General features: G+C 40.5%; 1 protein-coding gene across 3 annotated transcripts in view; it reads right to left on the reverse strand.

Moving 5' to 3' along the window:
- Positions 1-13,888, reverse strand: part of PHF10 (PHD finger protein 10) — a 129,884-nt gene that overhangs the window by 13,214 nt on the left and 102,782 nt on the right. The window lies entirely within an intron of this gene.

Raw genomic sequence — 13,888 nt, forward strand, 5'->3', positions numbered from 1 at the left:
ACGGTGACTCAGCTGCGATCTCGCTAGCGATCTCGTTATGTGTGACAGTACCTTAACAGATCAAGAGAACAGACTGGTAGTCATTACATGTCTCACACTGGCAACACCCACTTTCTTGTAAAATAAGCCCTGTAGGCTGATTCTCATGCACATCTGTGTTCAGCCCATAGATTATAACAGCTCATTTACGTGTTAATAAAAATGTGAGTTTCTCTGCAATAAGACGTCAGATCACAAATAAAGGTATCATATTATTCAACTTCCCATGACCTACATGCCCATGTAGACGGCTTAGGAGATTGGATCCTACAGACAGATTCCTTTAAAACTCATTTTACCACAATGCATTAAACAATACAATAGAGTTCTTCCAGTGTCAAGTACTGGGATCTGAAATTTAGCCTGACTGATTTGTGCCATCATATGAAGAAACGGATCTAAACCTGGTCCAGCCACGTTATCAATCCAAACAATATCTTATATGCGATGATGAAAGCCTTGTTCCTGTAAGGTACAATTACATTCGTGAGTCACGAAGTCCACAGGTTGCAATCTTGGGTGGAGGCTTTCAATTTATCTTTTACTGCTGCATGATATTGGTGACAAAGTATCAGGATTGCAATGGGGCAGAATAAACGGTCTAAAACGAAAACCTTATGTTGCCTATAGTAAGCACAATATAAATTTAATTTTACTAACAGCAATTATAAAAAAATAAAGTTTTGTTTGGTTGCTATGGACAACAATTTTTTCTTCAAGATAGTTTTAGTAAATGTGACTCAATGTGTTAGTCATAGTAGGTATATGTAAAAATTTGCCAAATTTAGCAATATTGCCACCTTATGGCCAATTTTCCACAATCCATAGAATTCACTGTGGCTCTAGTAATATCTATGGAAGTAGATTGGCCATTTACTGAAACAACTCACTTTTTTTTTTTTTTTGTTATTGGGAGCCCTATTTCAATTGGGTAAAAATATTGGAATATATTTCATCATCACAGTGCTGCCATTTCTTTCTACTAGCAAACAGTAAAGGATAACAGTATCGGGGTCTGACATAAAACAATTATTACATGAGATTATGACTAAAGTACAAATTTTTGAGACAAAGATAACCCAAAAATGAATATTCGAAACTAAATCAAATGCTAGACTAACCATTTATACATTTTTGTATTTATACAAGCATATGGGATACAATGACAATCTAGTAACAATATAGCAAAACCTCAAAAGCATTTTTTTTTCTTCAAAACCCAGAATTATTACCTCAATTGCTAAATACATATCCCCAATACTACTTCACATAAACTGTATGAATTATATTACTCGGCACAAGCTAAATGCACTTGTGTTATAGCAGTCATATATCCAAGCAACTTAAACTCCTAAGACCATAAGTGAAGCTAAAAGAAATTAAAATTTCTATTGGCTACATTCCCCTGATATTCTACCTATTAATGGAATAGAGCAATACTTCTGTATTCAATATAAACAAATTGCATTTGGTTAATATTTGGTTACAAATCCAGGAGCCGTAAGGAAATAGTAATTCCTAAACTAACAAAGTTAAAGTACAGAAAATGCGTGTTTCAAAACACAAATTCAGATCTGAAAATCTGGTCCTTTACCAAAAATTAGGTTAAACACAACCTCAGATGAACAACACATTCAACACACAGTGTCATTTACCAAAAACTAGGCCAAAATGCAGTCAAACTTTATGAAAAAATAAGTACATCCTTATTACATCCATAGGCATTAAAAGGGTAAGTAGCAGCTAAGTGCTGCTAATCTAATCAAATACCACAGTCGTCTGTTGGTCAGAAGAATTTCATAAAAGAAGAAGTTTTAGTAGCTTGCTGGTCTGGAGCATTCAAGCATGTGTTGACACATTGCAAAAGGAGTAAAAATATGAGCAATGGTCTTAGAAAAGCAATTGTTGCTACCAATCAAACTGAAAAGGTTATGAGGTTATTCCGATTTAGAGTCCATCATTCTATAGTGATGGAGATTATTCACAGATGAAGAACTTTCACGACCGGTAATCTTCCCAGGAGTCGATGTTACGGCAAATTCTACCTCAAGGTTAGACAGCATAATGCTCAGACAAATTAAAAAAAAAAAAACAAAGAACTTCAGCTCAGACCTTAAAGGCCTCAGCATGGTAACTGTTCATGACAGTAGAATCAGAAATACAACTGAAAAAGTATGGCTTGCTTACAATGGTTGTCAAGAGAAAGCCTTTTCCTTCTAAAAACAACATAGCAGCATGGCTAAATTTTCCAAAGCTGCATCTAAACAACCACAAGACTCCTAAAAGAATGTCCTTATAGATATTTGGCCATAAATCCCTGCACTACATTTGGTGAAAACCAAAGAGAGTATATCGGCACAAACACCTCAAATCAACTGTCAAGCATTGTGGTGGATGGGTGATGGCTTTGGCTTGCTTTGCAGTTACAAGACCTAGGCACCTTGTAGATAGTTGACCATGAGCACCTGTATATTTTAGTACTTGAGTCCAATGTGAAGCAATCTATCCAAAAGCTTGAACTGGGACAAATAACAGGGCAATGGGTCCCAAGCATGCCAGCAAATTTGCTTAAAATAGCTGAAGAACAAAAGAATGAAGGTGTTTGAATTACCCAGCCTCAAACCCAGATCTCAACCCAACTGAAATGTTGTTGCGGAACAAACTTAAAGAGGTTAGTGGCCACATTGATTTAAAGCAGGGAAAGGTTTTTTTTCAAAATACCTTTGTTTTCCAATTTAGCCTGTGAGCGGCGCTATCGCTGTCCGCTCATCCACTTCACGTGACCTGGGCTGCTGCGGCCTCTAATGTCTGGTGAGGTCACGTCAACTTCCAGCATTGGAAGCTGACCCTACATCACCGAATCACCGAGGCGGGACCCAGTCTCCCTGAGTGACTGGTGAACCCTAGAACGCATACCTAGGGGCCTCGCAGGCCTGCTAGGTCACTTGTTTTCTATGGTATATTTCTATGGTTGCGCGTTCTAGGGTTAAGTTTCATCGCACGTCACAGCATCTCGCCTGTTAATGGCACTCTATTAAGCAGTGAAGGTGAGAGCGTATGAGATGCTGGGCTGTGACGTGTGATGAAACTCCTCCAACAGCCTAGTCACTCAAGGAGACTGGGTGCCCCCTCGGTGATGTTGGGTCAACTTCCAATTCTGGAAGTTGACATGACATCAGAGGCTACAGCAGCCCGGGTCACCTAATGGGGATGAGCGGACAACAAATGCGCCACTCAAGCTGAATTGGAAAAAGAAGGAATTTAGAAAAAGCCTTCTTTAAATCTATGTGGCCACTATGCTTTGTAGTAGACCATTTTCTTAAGGTAAGAGTTTTGTATAAATGACTGCCCATAATCCTCAATGAATATAAACATTTGTACAGAAGAATGGGTCGCAATTCTTCTAGAAAGAAGTCTGAGACTGAAAGTCATATGGAAAATAATTACTTCAAGTTATTGCTGCCAAAATGTGATTTTACAAGCTATATTTGACACACTGCTTCTACATTTTTGCCAAATAAATAACATGGAGTCATGTGTTGTTGTTCAACTGAGGTCATTTTTAACCAAATTTAATACCTTCTAAGGACTATAAAGTGGTTTGGTTTTTTTTACTATCATTATGATGTCCTGACACGTAAAACCATACAATTCAAAGACTATATATGCCTTTGCATGACCTGTATGTGCCTCTAGATGGACCTAGGTCTTTTTTCAACCTATGTAACTATTGTCGGTTATAAATTATTTAGTAGCAAAATGTATAATTGGTGGAGGAAGGTTGAACTAGATGGACCTTGGTCTTTTTTTCTCCCTATGTACCCTAACTATGTAAATGACAAAATTATGATGTAGAAATACTATATAACTCTTAATAGGACAAAGACCGGTGTAATAATGTATGCAGTTTGAATTGTGAAATCTGACAAATCTGTTTTCTTAAGGCTGCTTTACATGCAGCGACAGCGCTAGCGATGTCGCTGGTGAAAGCACCCGCCCCCCGTCGGTTGTGTGTCACGGGCAAATCGCTGCCAGTGGCGCACAACATTGCTAGGACCCGTCACACGTACTTACCTGCCTAGTGACGTTGCTGTGGCCGGCGAACCGCCTCCTTTCTAAGGGGGCGGTTCGTTCGGCGTCACAGTGGCGTCACTAATCGGCCGCCCAATAGCGGAGGAGATGAGCAGGCCGAACATCCCACCCACCTCCTTCCTTCCTCATTACGGGCGGCCGCAGGTACGGTGATGTTCCTTGTTCCTGTGGTGTCACACATAGCGATGTGTGATGCCGCAGGAACGACGAACAACCTGCGTCCTGCAACAGCAACGACATGTGGGATTTGAACGAGGTGTCAACGATTAGGTGAGTAATTTTGATCGTTAACGGTCGTTTGTGCGTTTCACACGCAATGACGTCACTAATGAGGCCAAATGTGCGTCACGAATTCCGTGACCCCAACGACATCTCGTTCGCAATGTCGTTGCGTGTAAAGCCCCCTTAACGCCTGATGAGACTGATGTATGTAATGTGAAAATCTATCAAAATAAAGTCCGGAGGAAAAATACTGAGCCTTGGGCGCTACTGTTTGAGAAAGTCCAGATGGAATGAAAAGTGGATCCAAGATGATGTAGTCTAAGTATTTTACTGATAAAAAGTTACTCAAAGGTTAAAAAAACAAAAAAAGAAAAAGGCATGAAATGGGAAGCAAAGACTTCATGCAGCGGGTTTCAACACCGGACTGGTGTTTTCATCAGGCATGATGGAACCTAGTAACTGGTTGCAATATAGACATTCGGATGAAAGGACGTTTAAGGGTAGTGACACCCCTGACCTCATGTAAAAGTTCAACAATACAAAAGTACTATAAAAAAGTACCCAGCCGTCCAGCGCTCTGAAATCCATCTTTCCCGCAGCACTTAGGTTTTTTTATGCTCTAAATGCTGGAGACTGGAACAGAGGGATAGCAGTGTATCTGGTTGCCATAGTAACTAGTCTAGGACTAGGTTCTTTATATTAGAATGGCTTCCTCTCAGCTGCACCCTATGTGAGCTGCTATTCTGGTCACATGCCCTTAACAGTCCATTCACAGATGTTCCCTCTTAATGCGCCGTGTCTAATGTTTACCTCTTTTCCGCTTTTATTATTTTGAATATTGTCATATACCCTTATATCTGTTTTTATTGTACCTTCTGGTTTTTACCTCTGCACATTTTATTGTACTTTTGTATCGTACAACTTTAACATGAAGTCATGGATCAGGCCACATGCACACGTTCAGTATTTGGGGAGGTTTTTTTATCTCAGTATTTGTAGCCAAAACCAGGAGTGGAACAATCAGGCGAAAAGTATAATAGAAACACCGGCACCACTTCTGTATTTTATACTCCTGGTTTTGGCTGCAAATACGGAGGTAAAAAACTTAACAAATACTGACCATGTGCACGAGTCCTTAAACTTCCTGGAATCTGAATGTATATATATATTGCAACCAGTGACCATGTTCAATCATGTCTGATGGAGACGCGTTCCATGGACTCTACCTCCCATTTCATGTGTTTTTTTTCTTTTTACCTTTGAGCAACTTTTTAACAATAAAACATTTACTTAGTCTACATCCTGTTGGTTGAACTTTTTATTCCATTCGGACTTCCTAAACCAGGACTACAAGGCTCAGTATTTTCCCCCAGACTAAGTATTTTGCATGGATGCCCAAACATGACAAGGGCCCCTGAGCAGTGGCTCCAGGTGGTTCTTCGTGCACTCGGATCTATCCAGCTATCCATTAGAGGATCGATAGTTATCTATTATCTATCTAGCCTACAGTCATGGCCAAAAGTTTTGAGAATGCTACAAATATTAATTTTTACAAAGTCTACTGCTTAAGTTTTTCTAATGGCAATTTGCATATACTCCAGAATGTCATAAAGAGTGATCAGCTTAACAGCAATTACTTGCAAAGTCAATATTGGCTAAGAAAATGAACTTCAACCCCCAAAACACATTTCAACATCATTGCATTCCTGCCTTAAAAAGAGCAGCTAACATTGTTTTAGTGATTGTTCCATTAACACAGGTGTGGGTGTTGATGAGGACAGGGCTGGCGATCAATCAGTCATGATTAAGTAAGAATGACACCACTGGACACTTTAAAACGAGGCTGGTGCTTGGTATCATTGTTTCTCTTCAGTGAACCATGGTTATCTCTAAAGAAACACGTGCAGCCATCATTGCTCTGCACAAAAATGGCCTAACAGGGAAGAGTATCGCAGCTACAAAGATTGCACCTCAGTCAACAATCTATCGCATCATCAAGAACTTCAAGGAGAGAGCTTCCATTGTTGCCAAAAAGGCTCCAGAACGCCCAAGAAGGACCAGCAAACGCCAGGACCGTATCTTAAAACTGTTTCAGCTGCGGGATCGGACTACCAGCAGTGCCGAGCTAGCTCAGCAATGGCAGCAGGCTGGTGTGAGTGCTTCTGCACGCACTGTGAGGCGGAGACTGCTTGAGCAAGGCCTGGTTTCAAGGAGGGCAGCAAAGAAGCCACTTCTCTCCAGAAAAAACATCAGGGACCAACTGATATTCTGCAAAAGGTACAGGGAGTGGACTGCTGAGGACTGGGGTAAAGTCATTTTCTCAGATGAATCCCCTTTTCGATTGTTTGGGACATCTGGAAAACAGCTTATTTGGAGAAGAAGAGGTGAGCGCTACCACCAGTCTTGTCTCATGCCAACTGTTAAGCATCCTGAAACGATTCATGTGTGGGGTTGCTTCTCAGCCAAGGGAATCGGCTCACTTACAGTCTTGCCTAAAAACACAGCCATGAGTAAAGAATGGTGCCAGAATGTCCTCCAAGAGCAACTTCTCCCAACTGTCAAAGAGCAGTTTGGCGCCCAACAATGCCTTTTCCAGCATGATGGAGCACCTTGCCATAAAGCAAAGGTGATCACTAAATGGCTCATGGAACAAAACAGAGATTTTGGGTCCATGGCCTGGAAACTCCCCAGATCTTAATCCCATTGAGAACTTGTGGGTAATCATCAAGAGACGGGTGGACAAACAAAAACAAACAAATTCTGGCAAAATGCAAGCATTGCTTATGCAAGAATGGACAGCTATCAGTCAGGATTTGGTCCAGAAGTTGATTGAGAGCATGCCAGGGAGAATTGCAGAGGCCCTGAAGAAGAAGGGTCAACACTGCAAATATTGACTTGCTGCATTAACTCATTCTGTCAATATAACCTTTTGGTACTCATAATATGATTGCATTATATTTCTGTATGTGATGTAAACATCAGACAAACAATTAAAAACCAGAGGGCAACAGATCATGTGAAAATATAATTTTGGTGTCATTCTCAAAACTTTTGGCCATGACTGTATATCTATCCACACCAGCCTGTCTCCTCTTCAGCTTTAGACACCTGCAATTAAGAGACCTTTGGTCACATGACATAATGTCACAAAGATCCAAAAGCAGTATTATCATCAGGATATAACTGATGGGGCCCCTAGGAGAGGGGGAGCCCTGTCAAATTGCTCAGTTTGTTCTCCCTTCTCCCTAATGCTAGACCTGTATACCAGCCTGTCTCCTGTTCAGTTATTTTAGACTCCTGCAATTATGAGACCTTTGCTTACATGAAAAGGCCCTTAAACAATCTTAACCTCGTAATACAAATGGACGGGTTAAAAACGCATATGTCCCTCTGTGTGCCGTGATTCACAGCACACATGGGATGTCCATGTGCAATCCGTGAGACGTGATCCGTCATCCTTGATTGCACATGGAGATAAACTTACCCGTCCCCGCTCCTGCTGTCCATGGTGTTGAACTCTTCAGCTCTGCTGTGTTTCCGTCCCCGCTGCAGCTACTTCCGGGTCGGCTGTGCCTGCATACATGAATATGCATGCCAGTAATGAACTGGCTCTGAAGCAGCAGCATGCAGAGGCTGGAGAGAGTGTCGCTGAAGAAGGGGAGTTAAAAATGCTTTTTATTTTCAAATGTCCGTGTTTTTCTGGAACGTGTTTCACGGACCACACCATAGTGTGGTCCGTGGGACATCAGTGATGCCAGAAAAAAAGGACATGTCTCCTTGCGGCAATCACGGACAAGCATGTACGCTGCACAGAGACACGGTCAGTGAAAAAACATTAATGTGTGCACAGACCCATTGATTATAATGGGTCTGCGTATGTCTGTGATTCTGGTACGTATAAAAACTAGCACATACGTACCAGAATCACTGACGTCTGAAACAGTTGTCATCTTGCTGCTGAGATCTCACACTGCTCAATACAAGTCAGACTATGTGGGCGGAGTATTACTACTCAGATTGTAAGCTTGTGAGCAAGGCCCTCATTGCTCTTGTAATCTGATGATTTACGTGTTACTATGTAATGTCTTTATTGTCTGTACACGTACCCTCTAAGTTGTAAAGTGCTGTAGAATTTGTTGGTGCTCTAGAAATAAAAATATTATTATAGTTAGACTCATGAGCTCTCTCATGCTATAGGTGGACTTGGAAAATGCTGATTTTATTAGCAGTTCTATACAAATGTTTTGACTTGAAATTTCAAAGTGCATACATCAGCCTCCCCAGGTCTAAGATATCTATACAGTAACGTATAAAGTTTGTATATTAAAATGTTGTGATAACATTTTTTATATAATTTGTAATTCCTTTGTAGCAACTTTTTAGAATGTAATCCTTGTGTGTTTTTTCTAATCGATTTTGCAAATGTGAAGGAAAAAAAAAATCAAAAATAAATCCCTGTAGATGCCAGCAGTTTTTGTTTTTTTTGCCCATCAGGACCTCATACATTTATAGCATAAGCACACACTCTTCTATCGAAAAGCTGCCATGTAGTGAGGAGCATCCCTGTGTAATCTGAAAAGATGACAGAAGCAATCAGAATGACATTAATGCTATTTATTTAAAAATAAAGCATTTCAGCCTCTTTTTTATACAATAAGCAAAATACGTGAAACAGTCATAAAAGTCTACAACTAGAAAATAAATATAACGGAAATAAAACTCAACACTTAAAACATTTCAGAAAATGCTTATATCACATTTTTCTCACTTCTAATCTTCCGTAACTTGAATAACAAACCTTTGGCATTATGTAAATCTGTGCAACACTGAACTAAACAATAATTCAATTATACAAAACTTCACAAATGAAGTAAGGCACGTAGCCACATTTTTAGGGTTCCCATCAGTACCACATTTGTGGCTGTATAATATGTAAGGAACTAATACTGTCAAAATAACTAATAATTGGACGGAAACACACCCTTTATTGTAACTATGTTTTCCATCATTTACCTCTGTAGTATTTGCATACCCTGTCAATATTACTCCACCAGCAAGCAATCGGCTACCATTCTCCATGTTAATAAGTAGACTGATTATACATAGCCAAATGATATAAAATGATTCATGTACATGGGGGTCATTCAATGACATACATGAGTCTACATACCGTAAGTGCACAAATTTTATTTCTACACCACTGCACATAAAACTGCAGCCAATTAATGATGTGCATTTAGTGTACGGTCCTTGCAAAGTGGTATTTTGGAATCTGAAGATAACACCAACGGGTTTGTTCGGCATATTTTTCAATTTCTGCGAGTAAAAAGCAGTTTAAGGATAGGAACGTGTGGGGCACATATGCAGCGATTTCCAGAAGTATTAGGCTATGTTCACACACTGCATCTTTTTTTGACCACAAAGAGCAGCGTTTTTGTCCCAAAAAAATACACCCGCGGCACAAATGCATCAACAAACACATGTTTTTTTTACGCGTTTTACTGCATTTTCCCAATGCGCTTTCTTAAGTCAAATCTATAGACTGGAAGGGCTCAAAAGCCCTGGAAAACGCCAAAAGAATTGGCATGCTGCATCTTGGCTGCATCTTCAAAAACACAGCCAAAAAAAGAAGCACTGTGTAGACAGCAAGATAGAAATCTCATAGACTTTGCTGGGGGAAGGAAATACATGCATTTAGGAGCATCTTTGGGACCTCAAAAATGCACCAAAAAGGCAGTAAAAGATGCAGTGTGTGAACACAGCCTTACAGTACCAACATTGTGGTTGAGACTTCATTAAATAGCTCGTCCACACCGCAGAGAAAAGTCAGCAGCGTAAATTGAAATCCAATAATTGATATAGAAGAGGACTTGTTAGCTCACCTTTCTCATGCCTTATTCATGACGTATAGAGGTTTCTCAGGCTCAGTGCAGGGATATCCACCCCGGCTGGTCACCAAGTAGAAGTAGTTTTAAGTAGAAGGTAAGTAAAAGGGATTCCACTCAGAGTTTAAAATACAATAGTAATCAAGCAGGTGGAAAAGCTTCATAAGGCAGATGTGTTTCAAACTCATGGATAGTTCTGATAAGAGTTTGTTCCTCAACGTACTTTGCTATAATAAAAAACAAACTGCACTGTGCTCATCTTCCACCAGGGCAAAAGGCGAGTTTTCTTCTCTGCTCCCAGCGTCTGGCATTGGCTGTGGCGCTGAACCAATAAGGGAGCTCCGCGGCTCAGCCAGTGTAGAAGGAACGGCCAGCTCAGAGCCACTGCGTTCACTGACTGGCTTTGCCACATTGACGTGACTTCAGCACAGCAGCCAATGCCAGATGCTGGAGCACTGGTGGAGACCTGCCGGTGGACCCAAGGGAAGGTAAGTTCATTAGGGAGGGAGAGTTTAGGTAGGGGTGGGTCCACATTCATGTATCTTTTAATGTAACAATAAATATTGGCTGTTATCTTAACCAAATTAGAAAAAATGAAATCTGCAACCTTTGCAGAAAAAAATCTGCAGTACAAACTCTTAGGGTATGTGCCCCCGATCAGGAATGCCACCGGTCTGGACACAGTGCATTTTCTTTTCTGGAGGTGCTAGTGTCCTGTGCGGGAAAACACACTATGTGCCCACGATCAAGATTATACAAAGGTCAGAAAAAAATGGGTCTCAAAAGACTTGCGCTGCAGGTCAGGAGTAAACCAGAAAAATATGCTATGTCATAATTTTTCCTTTGGAGTGAGTTTTATGACCTGTTATAGTTTATACGGAGACACCAAATGTCTATTAAAACTTGGAAATTTACCTGGCTGAATCTGAATCTGATTACTCTCCAGCTCTGGACATTGTTCTTACTTCTTGTCTAATTGCCTCAGACACGGCACCTGCTAGTCCGTGCAGCAGGAGAGTATTTCTTTCCAGTATACAGACCATAGAAGGTGAGCTGAAATCCATTATTTTGTACCATTAAACCAGAAAAATACTTATAAAGTTACCACATAAAATTATAGTGCTATAAATGTTATAAGTCTAGCACTATAATTTTATGTGCTAATTTTATGGGTATTTTAATTGACATCATGCATTTCCATTCATTCAATTTTTTTTAATCAGTTAATTTTAATTTTCTTATAGAGGTTTCTAATGTGTTATTCTAATCTATGCACCTGAGTAAGGAGGCGGACCACCCCCATAATATGTAGTGCTGTTATAGGTTTTCTAGTGTTCTAATAAATAACTTATTTTTTTATGAGTTTTTCTGGTTTACTCCTGACCTGCAGTGCAAGACTTGGAGACCCATTTTTTTCTGATTTTTGCGTACTCATTCAGCTCCCAGGTACAACAAAGAGAGGGGGAGCCAGCACTGCCTGAGAATATCATGCAAAAAATAGAGTAGGACCCCCCTTATAGAGATTTGCCTTGATGTTGGCAGGGGCGGCTCAAATTATTGATCAATCATTTGCTAAAAATCTCAATTTGCATTATAGTACAGTTGGTATCATTATGAATTTACACTAAAAAAAAAATGTTTTTGCATGCCATTCTCAGGCAGTGCTGGCTCCCTCTCTCTTTGTCATTCACCTTCCAGTATTGGGTGGAGCGGGCGGTCTCGCACCAGCAGACAGGTGTGCCAGCCGTCCGGCAATTGCTGGGTGGAAGCAGTGGTTGTCAGTGACATGCAGACAGCAATTGAGGAACTGAGACCGCTTCTTTGTGGAGGTGACACACACGATCAGTGATACACCTCTTATTCTACTCTGCCCCTCCATTGATGTCCCTAGTTTTGATCTGCACCCTGAGTGGGAGAGCGATCCGTTTGCCGCACCCAGAGAGGTACAGGACTGGGGGCTGAAGATCCGGAGTATTACTGAACAAAGGTGAGGAGAACCTACTACTCTCTGAGCATTAAGGAGGTGAACACTGTCAGGCTTTTACTCAGCATTGTGCCTGTTCAGCACAACGTGAATAGGTGAGTGGGTATTTTACCCAACCATTTTTATTCACTTGTTAGCTACGATCACAGGGAGCACTTTCCTTTTTCTTTTATTCACGATCAGGATTACTGACACAGCGTAAATTTCATTTGTTCTCTCTCTTTGAACAGTCGCATATCTGCAATAACAAATTGACATGCTGTGGCTCAGAAAGCCGCACTGCAGGTCAGCTTACAGAGCATCTAAAACAAGCAACGTGCGCAGGAGATTTCTACAAATCCCATCCACTATGCTAGTACCGTACAACTCAGCGTTTTGGATGCAGAAAAAACAAGCTACATCCAAAACGCTGATAACACTGATCATCTGCATTCATCCTTACAAGTTTTTAAAATTTTGGGTTTTTTTTTTTTATGGGCAGCCTTTGTGTTTTCTATTAATATTATTTTATTATTAGGCATATAATTTTTTCCTGGAGCTTCCTATTGGCTCCCGTATAGAACAGGAAAATAATGCGTTTAAATTAAAGTTGGACAAACCTGTCAATTTCGATAGGTTTAACAGACTATATGATGTGTAGGAGGACCTCCAAATCTCTCCTGAAAAAGGATTACATTTAAAACCCCCAATTCTGATTTCTGAAGAAACTAAGCTGCTGCTATTGAACAAATGCACACCAGCACTGCAAGGAATGCTCGCGTATTAGGAGTCATAGCTGTTGGTCAAACTAGTATTCAGTCAACTACTATCTAAGATCTAGAAGGTCTCAGTATGAGGTTTAAGGTAGATCCACTTATGTCCAAGAATTATTTTGGCATTATGAAACATTTTTTGGTTATTATTGGCAAAACCGATTTCTACAACAATATAAACTCATCTTTGATAAACCTACACCAACATATTAAGGAATTCCACTCCTCATCATTGTTTAGAGTAGGCTGGCATTGAAGTGGAGCGGTTGGATGCTTCGCAATCATGCCTGGAGAGGTCCGGTTGGAGACCAAACTGCGTGACTTCAATAGTTGTAACTAACCAGATTCTTCCTCAGTGATTGCCATACAGTGTATGCGGTTACAAATGATGAGTTGTATTTTAGCCACCTTCAGAAAATTTTTGGTAATAGAATCAGAATATGAATCCACACCAAGCTGTTGGTGGCTCTTAATAATTTAGCAAGCAAAATTACCTGTAAGAAGGTAAATGCAGCACTTACGGTGTAGGAGTCTACACAACTCAGTGATGGGGGAACCCCAAATCCCTCAAAATTATCTACATTTCTGTAGCATTTGAAACAAATTGCTTAAAAACATGCATGGCTGGCTCTACCCGCTATCCCCTAGGCCAGAGGTGGGAATCCATTTTTCTGCCAGGGGCCATTTGGAAATTTTTACCGTCATTTGAAAGCCGCACAAAATGATCAACTTGAAAATTACTCTGCTATATTTGGTCAAACAATTAACTCACTCTGGCGGCTGCAGCTTCTTGTTTTTGGTGCGGCCGTGATATTAGGTGACAATAACCTTGTTGCTTCTCACAACTGCTTTTCCAGGTTTGTGTCAGCTGGTACTGCTGTATATACATCACAAAGGAAACGCTGAGGGCATAT

This window comes from Anomaloglossus baeobatrachus, chromosome 3, assembly GCF_048569485.1.
Source record: "Anomaloglossus baeobatrachus isolate aAnoBae1 chromosome 3, aAnoBae1.hap1, whole genome shotgun sequence".
Lineage (NCBI taxonomy): Eukaryota > Metazoa > Chordata > Amphibia > Anura > Aromobatidae > Anomaloglossus > Anomaloglossus baeobatrachus.